The sequence below is a fragment of the Zalophus californianus genome, chromosome 9 (assembly GCF_009762305.2).
Source record: "Zalophus californianus isolate mZalCal1 chromosome 9, mZalCal1.pri.v2, whole genome shotgun sequence".
Taxonomy (NCBI): Eukaryota; Metazoa; Chordata; class Mammalia; order Carnivora; family Otariidae; genus Zalophus; species Zalophus californianus.
Window position 1 is genome coordinate 29,452,797 of NC_045603.1, and position 12,606 is coordinate 29,465,402.

General features: G+C 35.3%; 1 long non-coding RNA gene across 2 annotated transcripts in view; it reads right to left on the bottom strand.

Annotated features, from left to right (window-relative positions):
• LOC113923140 overlaps positions 1-10,064 on the bottom strand; it is a 52,933-nt gene extending 42,869 nt beyond the window's left edge. For both annotated transcript variants that reach the window (XR_003520187.1, XR_003520188.1), the window contains exon 1: positions 9,937-10,064. This is a non-coding gene — a long non-coding RNA (uncharacterized LOC113923140). The remainder of the gene's footprint in view (positions 1-9,936) is intronic.
• Between the last annotated feature and the right edge of the window lie 2,542 nt (positions 10,065-12,606).

Consider the following 12,606-nt stretch of genomic DNA (forward strand, 5'->3'; position numbering starts at 1 on the left):
TAATAATATATAATACAATAATATCAAAATTTAATCAAAATTTAATGACTATAAGGCCCATTTTAGGTTTTTCTATGTTGTTCACCGACTCTCTTCATATGATATGCTAACACTTCACTCAAAGACTATCAGGGATAATCTAAAAGAACTAGTTGCCTAGCTGTGGAGTAGAGATTGAATTACTTTTGACAGGATTAGTAGGCTACCCAAAATCTTAGCAATAGGTCAAAATTTTAGCAGGAAAACTCTTTACCTCTTTAATGTAATTTTAGGTGGAGTGCAATTATTATATTGCTAGCATAGTCCCTTTTCACTGCATATGAGGCCTCTACTATCATTTTCTGTCAATTTAATTTGTGTTTTCTTAAAAGTGCTTCCAAGCACATGTGTGTGTGTGTGTGTGCACACACACACACACCTATACATGTCAAGGATTTAGGTTAGGGATTAGCTATTCCGAAGTATTTCATATATACCAAAGAATGTTGCCATAACCTAGACTTTTGCTGTCATATAGTTAACATGGAAGTTGCATAAAATAGAGGGTAGTTTGCAATAACACATAAAATGACATTTAATGGATGTGCGAATCTCAATTCATGCCCAATCTCAGCTGGAAATTCAGAGAGAGGTCTTTCCTAGGAAACCTTGGAATAAATAAAGAAGAAAAGGCTGGAGATGGTACGACCATAAATTGGGATGAGTTGAACTTGATGATCTATATTTCTTTTACTAATGGGGGCAGCATGTACTAATGGCACTTTGTAAGTAAACACATATTGTATTCCAGGCACTTTAAACAACTCTTCACATGCATTACCTCTTTTAATCCTCACAGCAACCTCACAAGGTAATTATTACGATTATACCCATTTCACACGTGAGAATATTGAGGCAGAGCAGGTAAGCACCAATCATTTATAATGCCTGGAAGTGCCATTCGCATTCTTAAGAATAAATATACAATAGAATGTGAATTTTACCTGTTGGTATTGCACAAAGTGCACCCTACAAAGATGATGGATGGTAAGATAAAGGAACTGGAGCTGAATCTGTGTAACTGAAGTGTTGAGTCTGTGTTCTTAAGTATTTCACCCACCCATCCTAGGAAATAGTACTATTCTAGGAATCCAATTTTATTTTTTTCACTTAATTGTTTTTAGTCAAAATTTTATTGATCATATGAAACCTATCAATGTTGGTATAAATCTACTAGTGTTAGTAAAAACCACTACAGTTTTTTCTTTCCTAGTACAACCACTGTGATTATTGCTAAAGGATCTCAGGGTCTGTCCATTCAAACATCAGCCCACCAGATTTATTCTAGTAAATTATCGTTCTTCCTCCATACTATTTTGGGCATCAATTTCATGAAAAAAATTAAATATTGAGAAAAAATTACTGATTATATTTCCCAGATTTTAGAAAGCTTCTTACAAAACACTGTACAGATCCATAAAGCTCATAGTACATGATTTTCATAACCAGTCTCATAATTTTGTGCAACAGACCTTGACCAGGAAGAGCAATATCTTTTAAAAATACTATTTCTTGGGGTGCCTGGGTGACTCAGTCAGTTAAGTGTCCAACTCTTGATTTCTGCTCAGGTCATGATCCCATGGTCATGAGATGGAGACTACTTTAGGTTCCATGCTTATTTCCCTCTGCCCCTTTTCCACCCCACCCCATCCCCACCCCTCACACATGTGCACTCTCTCTCTCAAATAAATAAATCTTTAAAAAATATGCTTCTCATGGAAAAGAAATTTTAAGTGTAATTATTTTTACTTATGCTTTCTTTTTAAGGAACTCACCTGCTAAGTTTTTGGGAGCTGATAAGGTACATGATATTATAAGGACAAAATAAACAGAACTCTTTATGAAAAAAAGATTCTAAATAGTATTCTAGAAAGCTGTTCTTGGAAGTTTGTTAACCATTTTTTTCTGTGCTTGTTAATGTATTAAAAAAATTTTTTTTGAGAGGGACCATTGACTATGGGGATAATTTCACCTCACTTTTCCATGTATTCAGCCACAAATTCTCACTAGACACTTCAAATTCCACAATAAAATCTTAATCATAACCTCAAATATGGTTCTTTAAGACATAAATATACACTTACCTGCAAAACAAAGAATTGTTATGGTCTACATGCTTTCCAGAGAACATGTCACTATCTTGTTGAAAATCAACTTCTTTCAATCATTTGAGAAAAAAATATTATAGGAAGATAACCTAAAAGACAAGTTCTTTTCAAAAACTGTGAAACACCATAATGTCATTGTAATATTCTTGTTGGGAATGTCTTCATTTGAAAAGTACATTAATAGCTTACAATATCATTAAAGTTCACTCTGATGTTCATAAGATTTTAATGAATAAACATTAGCATGAGTTGGTTGATTCAGATGTGTCACTCAGCTGGCCTAGAAGAGCATGACTTATTTATGAGACTGAAAATCTCCATCATTATAGAGTATTATTTATCTATCACTGAAATCTGAGAAGAGAAAAATATTGATCATCAATAGAGACTTGAATTTAAAAAGAAAAGATCATAAGTACTAGAAGAATTACAAAGAGGGCCAATAAAAATTTAGGAAAGCTGTTTTATTATTTGAAGCTGACATAAATAATATATCTAATTAATTTAGCAGCTCTTGATAATTGTTACAAATATCCATTCATATCAACAGCAACACAAATGTATATGGGACAGATACTTCCAATTGCTCAATATTTACTGAATAGTAGATATTTGGTAATGGATTGAATTTTGCTTGAGATGTCAATGTCTTGCTTAAAAAAAACAAAATTACTTCTTGACCCCTTTGAAATAGGGGTGGTTATATGATATATTCCTGGATTAATAAGGCATAAGGTGATTAATTCTAAGAAAGCACCGCCTCTTCCTGCTTACTGCCCCTTCCTCCTCTATGCCTGTGGTTAAGCACCATGGTTAGAGTTGGAACAACCATTTTGTGCTCATAAGGATAAAAGTTAGAAGATACAGGTAACAGAGCAGCTCAAAACAGTCCTAACTGACATAGTACACAAAGGAAAACCAGAAAAGAGTAGAATCCTGAGCAAATTATATCAACTTGGGGGGTAATATCAGTGGATTCTGTCTTGCTGGACTGTGTAATACTGTGGAAAGCCTGATTCAGGGCCTTCGGTTCTTCCATATACAAGTAGAACAACACTTGACAAGATAGTGTACTTCTCCAGGACTTTTATTATGTCTAAAATCAAGAAGTTAACCTCAATAATTTGTTTTCAACTGAGGAGATGGAAGGTCAAAATTTTGAGATTGTAATTTTATATTGCATATGTATTATTATGTTTTTAAAACTACAAAGATAAATTATGGACACTAAAGCTTGACAGGTTCTATATCAGTTTGAATAGGAAAACATATTCAGCTGCATAGTGATTTTCAATAAAAAACCCACAAATATCCTATGGAAAAGTTATCATATTCTTTGAGGGGGCATCACATTTGTAAATTTATCAAAAAGAAGATGTGGCTTATAGTAGTACATTGAACCATCATTCTAACTGATGTTTTTTAAAGATTTTATTTATTTATTTGAGAGAGAGAGAGAGAGCACAAGAGGGGGGAGTGGGAGAGGGAGAAGCAGACTCCCTGCTGAGCAGGGAGCCCGATGCGGGACTTGATCCTGGGACTCCAGGATCATGATCTGAGCCGAAGGCAGTCGCTTAACCAACTGAGCCACCCAGGCGCTCTTTTCTAACTGATTTTTAAGAGGCTTTTAAAGTTCTATCATTTTGTGATTAATGATCAATATCACAATGCAGTTGGTAATGGAGCTGGAAAATCCTCGATTTCAAGCCCAAAGTGATTTCTTTTGTCTAGTGTATTTATGTATTTATTTATAATAAACATAAATATAGACCTTTATTTATAATTGGATTCAAAAAATATTGTGAATATGTGCAAATTTGGAAATCATTCCCTGCAAATTTAAATAAGGATTTTCTCTGATTCTCATTGCCTCTTAAATTTTACAGACCTGTAATGGTATATTTTTGTTTAAGAACTCAGAAGTAGATTAATATAAAAGTTGGGACCCTGGACTCTTTATTGCTATGACCTTGCATTTCTACATGAAAGTGCTTCTTTATGTGTTTTTCAATATGCTCTCAGAATTTTATAGCCCAATCTAATAACTGTCACAGAAGTCTTAGAGGAAATATGGACATATATAACCAGCAATCTGGAATAGTGGCTTTGATTTCAGATGAGCTTCAAAAGCCCTTTAGTTCACATGTAAACAATCTGTAGTGCATGATGTAACTTCTCTCAACTTCACAGTAAATATCCATGAAAACATACAAAAAGACTAAAATGCCCAAAACAAAAAAAAACAGAGTAAGCTAAATGTAAGCAAAAACTATTTGGTAAAGCCCAGAGGTCAATTCCTACTTAATGCATTGTCCATGATCATGTGTTGAAAAATACAACCTTGGAATACTCATCACGCCTCCATCCTCTGAATTAGAACACTGCAGGGAACCATCTTTCTCCTTACCTCCCACCCCCTCCCTGAAATAAAAAAGACAAAAGAAAGAAAGAAAGACAGAAAGAAAGAAAGGAAGAAAGTAAGAAAGGAAGAAAGGAAGAAAGGAAGGAAGAAAGAAAGAAAGGAAGAAAGAAAGAAGGAAGGAAGGAAGGAAGGAAGGAAGGAAGAAAGAAAGGAAGAAAGGAAGAAAGGAAGAAAGGAAGAAAGGAAGAAAGGAAGAAAGAAAGAAAGAAAGAAAGAAAGAAAGAAAGAAAGAAAGAAAGAAAGAAAGAAAGAAAGAAAGAAAGAAAGAAAGAAAGAAAGAAAGAAAGAAAGAAAGAAAGAAAGAAAGAAAGAAAGAAAGAAAGAAAGGAAGGAAGGAAGGAAGAAAGGAAGGAAGAAAGGAAGGAAGAAGGAAGGAAGGAAGGAAGGAAGGAAGGAAGGAAGGAAGGAAGGAAGGAAGGAAGAAAGAAAGAGGAAGATTGAAAAGCATCCTAGTCTCAGCACTATCTTGTTGCCCTCCTCTCTAACTCTATGACATACAAAATTGTCACTCCTATTTCCAAATGCCCAGGGACTATTTTTGGAGATAGATTCTATCGCTCCCTTCCACTCCCATTAGCTTTTTTCTGCTTCCATCCCTTCAATGATACAACACCCAGTAGGTGACATGGCAGGAAGTGGGATATGATGTATAGAAACACATTGAAACGTGTGTTGCTAAATTGTTGAAGAAAAAAACATTGTTGTCAGGAAAAATAGGAAGAGCACCAAGAAGTGCTGTGTGCTTTGGGGTAGAATGTTTCCTATCTTTATTCTTGTAGTATAAGCCCTGACAGTTGGTTTTTCTTTTTTGTAATCCAAGTGCCTGACTTAAGCTTTATTGCTGAGGCATCCACTTAAATAAATGCATTGCCAGTCACACAACTATATGGATAAAGAACCACCTGCACCTGCCTCCCAGGCTCCTTTGTTTTAGAGATCTTGGTTGATTTTGATAACTGACCATTTGGCCTTTCCTTTTTTTTTTTTTTTTTCTCTTCTGTGCTTTAAATTCCCTCTCTTATGTTTAAAATTCACCAATAAAGATTGATCTTGCAAAACCCTAGGTCCCCACCCTTGACCCCAATAAAAGCAGAACCACAGGCCTATGCACTCTTTCTTTCTATTTGAGACTTCAGTATGTGGCCCCAGGTGTGCTGTGTAATTTCCAGGACTTGTAAGTAATAAACCATGTCTCTTTTAAAGTTTCCTGGCAGTAATTGTTAAAGGCATCTTGCAACCATCATAAGAAACACAAGGGCCAGTCCAGCCACAAAACTCGTTATTGACATGCTGAGACTAGAACAAAACAATTCGATAGTAAAGGACACAGAATTTCCAGGTCAGAGAACCTGCATGAGGTTGAACCTCAGTCCAGCAGCCCTACTTCAATAAATCTCTACTGGATACCACAAAGTGAATTAGGATCCTTGTGCATCAACCTGGCTTCTTGGTCTAGGTCTGAGGATGTGTATAGTAACTTACAGCAAAACAAATACACAGTGAAGGGGATGCAAGTCTCAGATCCATCAAGGTATCTCAAAAAATTAAAAATAGAAAAGCCATATGACCCAGTAATTCTACTACTGGGTATTGAAAATGAAAACACTAATCCCAAAAAGATAGATGCACCCCTCTGTTTACTGAAGCATTATTTATAATAGCCAAGAAATGGAAACAACTGAAGTGTCCATTGATAGATGAATGGATAAAGAAGATATGTATATTATGCATATACATAATGGAATATTACTCATCTATAAAAAGGATGAGATCTTACCATTTGTGACAACATGGATAGACCTAGAAAGTACTATGCTAAGTGAAATAAGTCAGGGAGAGAAAGAAAAATACCATATGATTTCACTTATATGTGGAAACTTAAAAAATGAATAAACAAAAACAGACTCCTAAATATGGAGAACAAGCTGGTGGTTGCCAGAGGGGAGGTGGGTGGGAGGGTGGGTGAAATAGATAAAGGGTAGTACAAGGTACAAACTTCCAGTTATATAATAAATAAGTCATGTAGATGAGAAGTATAGCATAGGGAATATAGTCTATAATATTGTAATAATGTTGCATGGTGACAGATGGTAACTATACGTATTGTGGTGAGCACTGAGTAGAATTGTCCAGTCAATATGCTGTATACCTGAAACTAATAGGACATTTTATACTAATTGTATTTCAATATTGTTTTTAAGAAGGATGAGGGGGAGGAGGGAGGAAAGAAAATCTCTGTTCTACCAAATTCTAGACAGACTCATCATACCCCATTTAAGGGTAGCTGAATATTCAACAGACAAAGCAAACAAGCAAACAAATGAAATGAGGTCTTAGAAAAGGCAAGAATTGTCATGAAGAATGAGAGTAAGAACTGAAGTTTGAAAATTATTTTCTGAAAGAAAGAAGACATTCAGAACATCGATTTAGAACATCAGGTGCATGTTCTTGGCAAGATATGGAAAAGAAACATGAACAATAGCAGAGACAAGGCTGAAAGTTGGTCACTCAACCAATATTTATTGTGAGGTAGGAGACAGACACATGCACAAAACTCAATTTCAAAAATTCCAGAATTATTTTCAAAAAAAGAAGAATGTAAAGTATGCACCTGTTGTTAAAGAGCACAATTGATGCTGCAGAAAGTCAGTTCTGAGGAATTGTAAACAGAACAGATGAAAATATAAAAGCAAGGGAAGAAAATGGAACTAAGAGTAGTTTTAACCTAAATAATGTGAAAGTAAAATAAAGAAAATAAACAAAAATTCTCAGTTAAAATAGAACAAATTAAAAGAGAAACCATCTCTGTAGGAAAAGAAAAGGGGGAGAAAGGACAGGTCTATGAAGGGCCATTGTAATTCCTAAAAATAGAAACAAACCTCACATACCCTAATAATTTCCTCTCTGAATTTCCAGGCTATTGAAGCAAATACATCACCTAAAGAGATATTCCAAATGTACTGGTCTCTAATCTAGAAGTTTCTGCTCAGCATCCCATTGCTTGTTCTCATGAACAAGTGCTTCGTCATGGCTTGCTTTCATTTTACAAAGAGAACAGAGGGCCTAAGGACCTAAAAGACAAGACTAATTAGTCAGCAGCAGAGCTGAGATTACATGCCTGATTTAGAATACCAGTTTAGAAATCTTTTCAAACATGCAATCCTTTCTTACTTGTTTACTACACATCTGTTCAGCAAGCACTTTTGCACATGGAATCTACTTCAATACAGCTGATTTTTTTTAAAAAATAAAAAGGATAAAGGAAGAAGGAGAATAGCATTTAATAGGCAGTGGAGGAAGAAAAAAAAGACTTAACTCTGTCCACCTCTGTTATTTTTTTATTCAGTGAGAGTTTTCCATACAGGCAGCCTGAACATCACTTGTATGCTCAGAAAATTTCAAGTGACATGTCTAATTTGTTTTAGCCCTTGGATCATAAGAACTATTGGTTAAAAAATTGTGTTTGGCAGTGTACTTACTTCTTATTAATAAAGTCCTTAAAGTATGCACCATAAAGATTTCTATTATTCAATTTGAAAGAATTACTTCTAAAGAAATATTTCCATACACTCCACTCTGAACACCAGTGAACAATCTGAAACATTATACAAATTACAAACTGCCTACCACAGTTTGTATGTAGTTAATGTTTAATAATCATGTACTTGATTTTCATTTTTGTTTTAGTAGATGAAATGTCTTGTGACATACCCAATTCACTGTTTAAAAAGTGATATGTTTTGGGGGAAAACTAGGGGAAACTAAGGAGAGCCTTTGAGAGATACTCTCTCCATATTCTAAAAGGATGCCTTCAACTCTTCACTGTTTTCCAGATGCAGTGAAATAATGGACCATATTTTTGCTGCTTTAAATGTGTGAATAGTAACACATTATAACTACTGTTAATTTATTTATTTTTCATCTCTTCCATCTAATGAAAATCATGGAGCTCCCACATAGGTGATTTGCCATAGAGTTTGTCTTTGTGAAAGCAATAGATGTTAGAATCTTAGAGAAAAACAAACCAAAAAAAAAAAAAAAAGCACTTTTATCTCTGCTAAGAATGAGAAGAAACTGTCATTTGTTTCATGATTTTTTTCATAAAAATTTCTGCTCTATTCAAAGCTTACTTTCTCATTCGAATAAAAGAGAATCAGCATGCATTGAAATGTATTAATAGCAATAATAAGGTATAAGGACAATTTGACATTTATTCTATCTGGTTCCTACTCCCTTATTCCTTACTTTGTTTTTTTTCTTTTTACAAGGAGGATTTTTGTTAAGTAAATAGAAAAGAGCAAGTGTTTAAAAATTAAAGCCAATATTTTCACTGTGTTGTATTTTTTTAAGTTTATCATAATACATTGTTTTAATAATCCTGGACAATCAAAAACTTGAAAATAAAACATCTTTACTCTTAAAAGTGAAGATGATACAAAAATTTCTTCTGTGATAAATTTTAAAAGTAGATTTTAGATGACTAGGTATAGCATGATCCCATTTTATAAAATAAAAACTGCTCCCCACATAAACAAACATGCATATGCATTAATTTGTATACATAGACATTTGATTATGCATATAGGATCTATATAATCATAGGACAAATACCGTGAATCACTTTTTACCCTTACCTTAAAAGCCAACATATTCACCTAATTTCCCTCTTACCTGGTTTCTCTCTCTCTTTTTTTTTTATTTGCTTGTTTCTCTACTTCTTCCAGTCCTCTAAACTTCAAGTTCAGCCAAAGATTTGTTCTTGAATCTATTCTCATTTCATCTACAATCACTTCCTTGGTGATTTCATCCATTCTTTATCTTTAAATATACCTATATGCTGATGACCCTTAGACTTATATCTGTATTTTGGATCTCTTCCCTGCCTCCAAATTCATATCCAACTGCTTCCTCACATCTCCACTTAAATAATTATCTCTAAGTTGACATGTCTAAAATTGAACTTTTCTCAGGCGCCTGGCTGGCTCAGTTGGTTAAGCCACTGCCTTTGGCTCGGGTCATGATCCCAGAGTCCTGGGATGTATCCCCGCATCGGATCGGGCTCCCTGCTCCTCGGGGAGTCTACTTCTCCCTCTCCCTCTGCCTGCCACTCCCCCTGCTTGTGCTCTCTCTCTCTCTCTCTGTCAAATAAATAAAATCTTTAAAAATAAATAAATAAAAATAAGATTGAACTTCTGGTTCTTACATCATCCTAAACTTGTTCTAACAATCCCCTATCTCACTCTATGACAACTCTGTCTTTCCAGTTCCTTAAGGTTAACAATTTGGGGGCATCCTTGAATCTATTCTTTGTTCCATCTAAACCATTTGTCCCACATCTACACCATTAGCAAATCCTGTTGGCCTTACCTTCAAATCATACTGAAAATCCAGTCACAGTAATCCCTTGTCATCACCTGTGACCTTCCTCTCCCACAGTTGCCCTGACCAGCAGTCAACCACAGTTTGGAAGCAGATGGTCCAACTGATGACTCATCAGAAGGTCAATAGTGGTCTAATGTTATGTCACAATGCCTGCATCATTTACCCCACTTCATCTCGTCATGGAGGCATTTTATTATCTCACATCATCACAAGAAGGCTGAGAATAGTACAATAAGATATTTAGAGAGAGAGAAAGACCACATTCATATAATTTTTATTATATTGTCATAATTATTCTATTTTATTACCAGTTATTGTTGTTAATCTCTTACTGGGCCCAATTTGTAAATTAAACTTCATCATAGGTGTTTTATGTAGAGGAAGAAAGAACTAGTTTATATATGGTTCAGTACTGTCTGGGGTTTCAGGCATCCTGGGGGGTCTTGGAACGCATCCCCCCATAGATACAGAGGGAGGGGACTACTGTCCTGGAATTTCCAGGGCTACACTAGTGCAAACCTATTTCTGAATCATGGCAAGACTTTGTTGTCTTCCTGAGTCGTGCTTTACCCCTTCGGTGTGTTTTCAACACAGCCAGCATGACCCTTTCAAGCCAGACTGAGATTGTTTCACTCTTTTTTAAAAATACTCCTATATTTTTTTTCATCTTAGAGCAAAAATCAAAGTACTTACTATGACATATATCCTTGCCCCCTCCCCATACCCACCCAGTAATAACATCATTTCCTTTTTATCTTTCCTTCCAGTTTCACACAAATCTTCTTACTGTCTTCAAACCTTCTAGTCATACTCTCAGTTCAGAGCCTTTGCTCTAGTTATTCCTTCTGCCTGGAATGTTCTTTTCCAGAGATCTGCATGATTTGACTTATCAATTCCTCTATAAAGTTTTCCCAGCCCCCCAACCTAAAATTTTAGTATGGACTCCCCTAACACTTCCTATCCCCATTCTAATGTCACTTTTCTCTTTACCACTTATCATTATATTTTTTTCACTTAATTTTTTATGTATGCTTTTCCAGTCAAAATATAAGCTTCATGAAGGAAGATAAATTTATTTTTTGCTTATGGATTCTGGGCACCTACAATAGTTCCTGGCACATGGTAGGTGTTCGGTGAATAATAATTATTTTCTCCAGGCAATAGATTGGAAAAAGTGAAGGAAGAAACTTTTAGTTCTTTTTTACATCATTTTAAAGAAGAGCATGGGTAAATTTTACTTTCCTTTCCATATAGGATTCAAAAATAGTGTGATGCAGAACTTCCTTGTGATAAAATTGGAAGTTCTAACAACATTTTTCTCACTGGTTGATAATTTCAAAATTTAGGGTCTGAATACTTATTATATTTGTCAGATCATATTCTCATTGATCCTAAAACAGGAAGCATTGCTAATTGCTTCCATGCTAAAACCAATGACTTATTATTATACCTCAGGACAACTTGGCAAATGTGATGATTTATTTATACCAGGCTAAGGAAGTTTCAGGTTGGCTTTCACATCAGGCCCCTCTATAAGTGGAGATTCCATTAGAGGACCAAAGCAGCAAAAGCCTGCATAGGAGGGGCTCCAAAAAGAGCCATGGGTTGGAAAAGCCAGGAGTACAATATTCAGAATTGTAGGTAACTCAGATAAATATTAGATGGAGGAAAATGATGACTGTGGCTAACAGGATTTTGCTTGAATTGGAATTTCAATGAAGGGCTTCTATATGTTATGGGAATCTTCAAAAGCTATTTGGATCCCCAACTACAACTAGGACATTGTAGAAGCTGGCAACTTACAGAAATCAAAATGTAAAGCAGTGACCAAGTCAGAAACCTAAATCTGAGTGACCCTCCTTAGAGTGGGGAGAGAGAGGACTCAGGCTCTGAAACAAGGCATTAAAGCTATTGTCAGCAAAGGGGGGTAAGCTTTGGCTCATGCAAAAACCTAGTAGTCAGCACTGGGATAAACATCCTTACTCCCTGACCACGGATCCAATGTAGTAATGCAGCAGTCACTTATGGGGCACAGAACCTTGGGCTGCCCGGATTCTGAGGCAGAGACTGCACTGTTCATTTATCCCACCTCATGTCTACATTGTCCTGTGCCTTTGCAGGGTGGAGAAGACGTGGGATCAAAGAGAGCTAGTGGTGGTTTACCTTTATTTTTAAGATTTTTTTTCATTGTCACAAATTATTGTCATTCATTCATTCAACCGATAGTTATTTGATCACTGCGTCAGGCACTGACAATAGAACAACAAATAAGACAGATTCAATTCTTGACCTCATGGAATTTTGGTTAGTTATATAACATTTTCCTTTAATGTATTGTTCTATATGGGAGAAATATTTAAAATATTCCTTTTAGTTTTATGTCTTGCTCTATCTTGAAACATTTTTACATTTCAGTCTGAAATGAAATGGCCTTTAGAGACATTTCACAGTGGACTAAGGAACTGCCAAATGGTCGGGGGGCTCTTTTCTTTAGTTAAAAATAGTCTGGGGTGATTCCTAACCTCAAGTTGTCATAGATCATATTTGGAAGGGATACTAAATATTTTCTATACCAACTTCCTTCTTATATATATCTGCAGCCCAGGGAAAATATAATGTATGCCAAAATTTATGTAAAAAATATCAGCTCAGCTG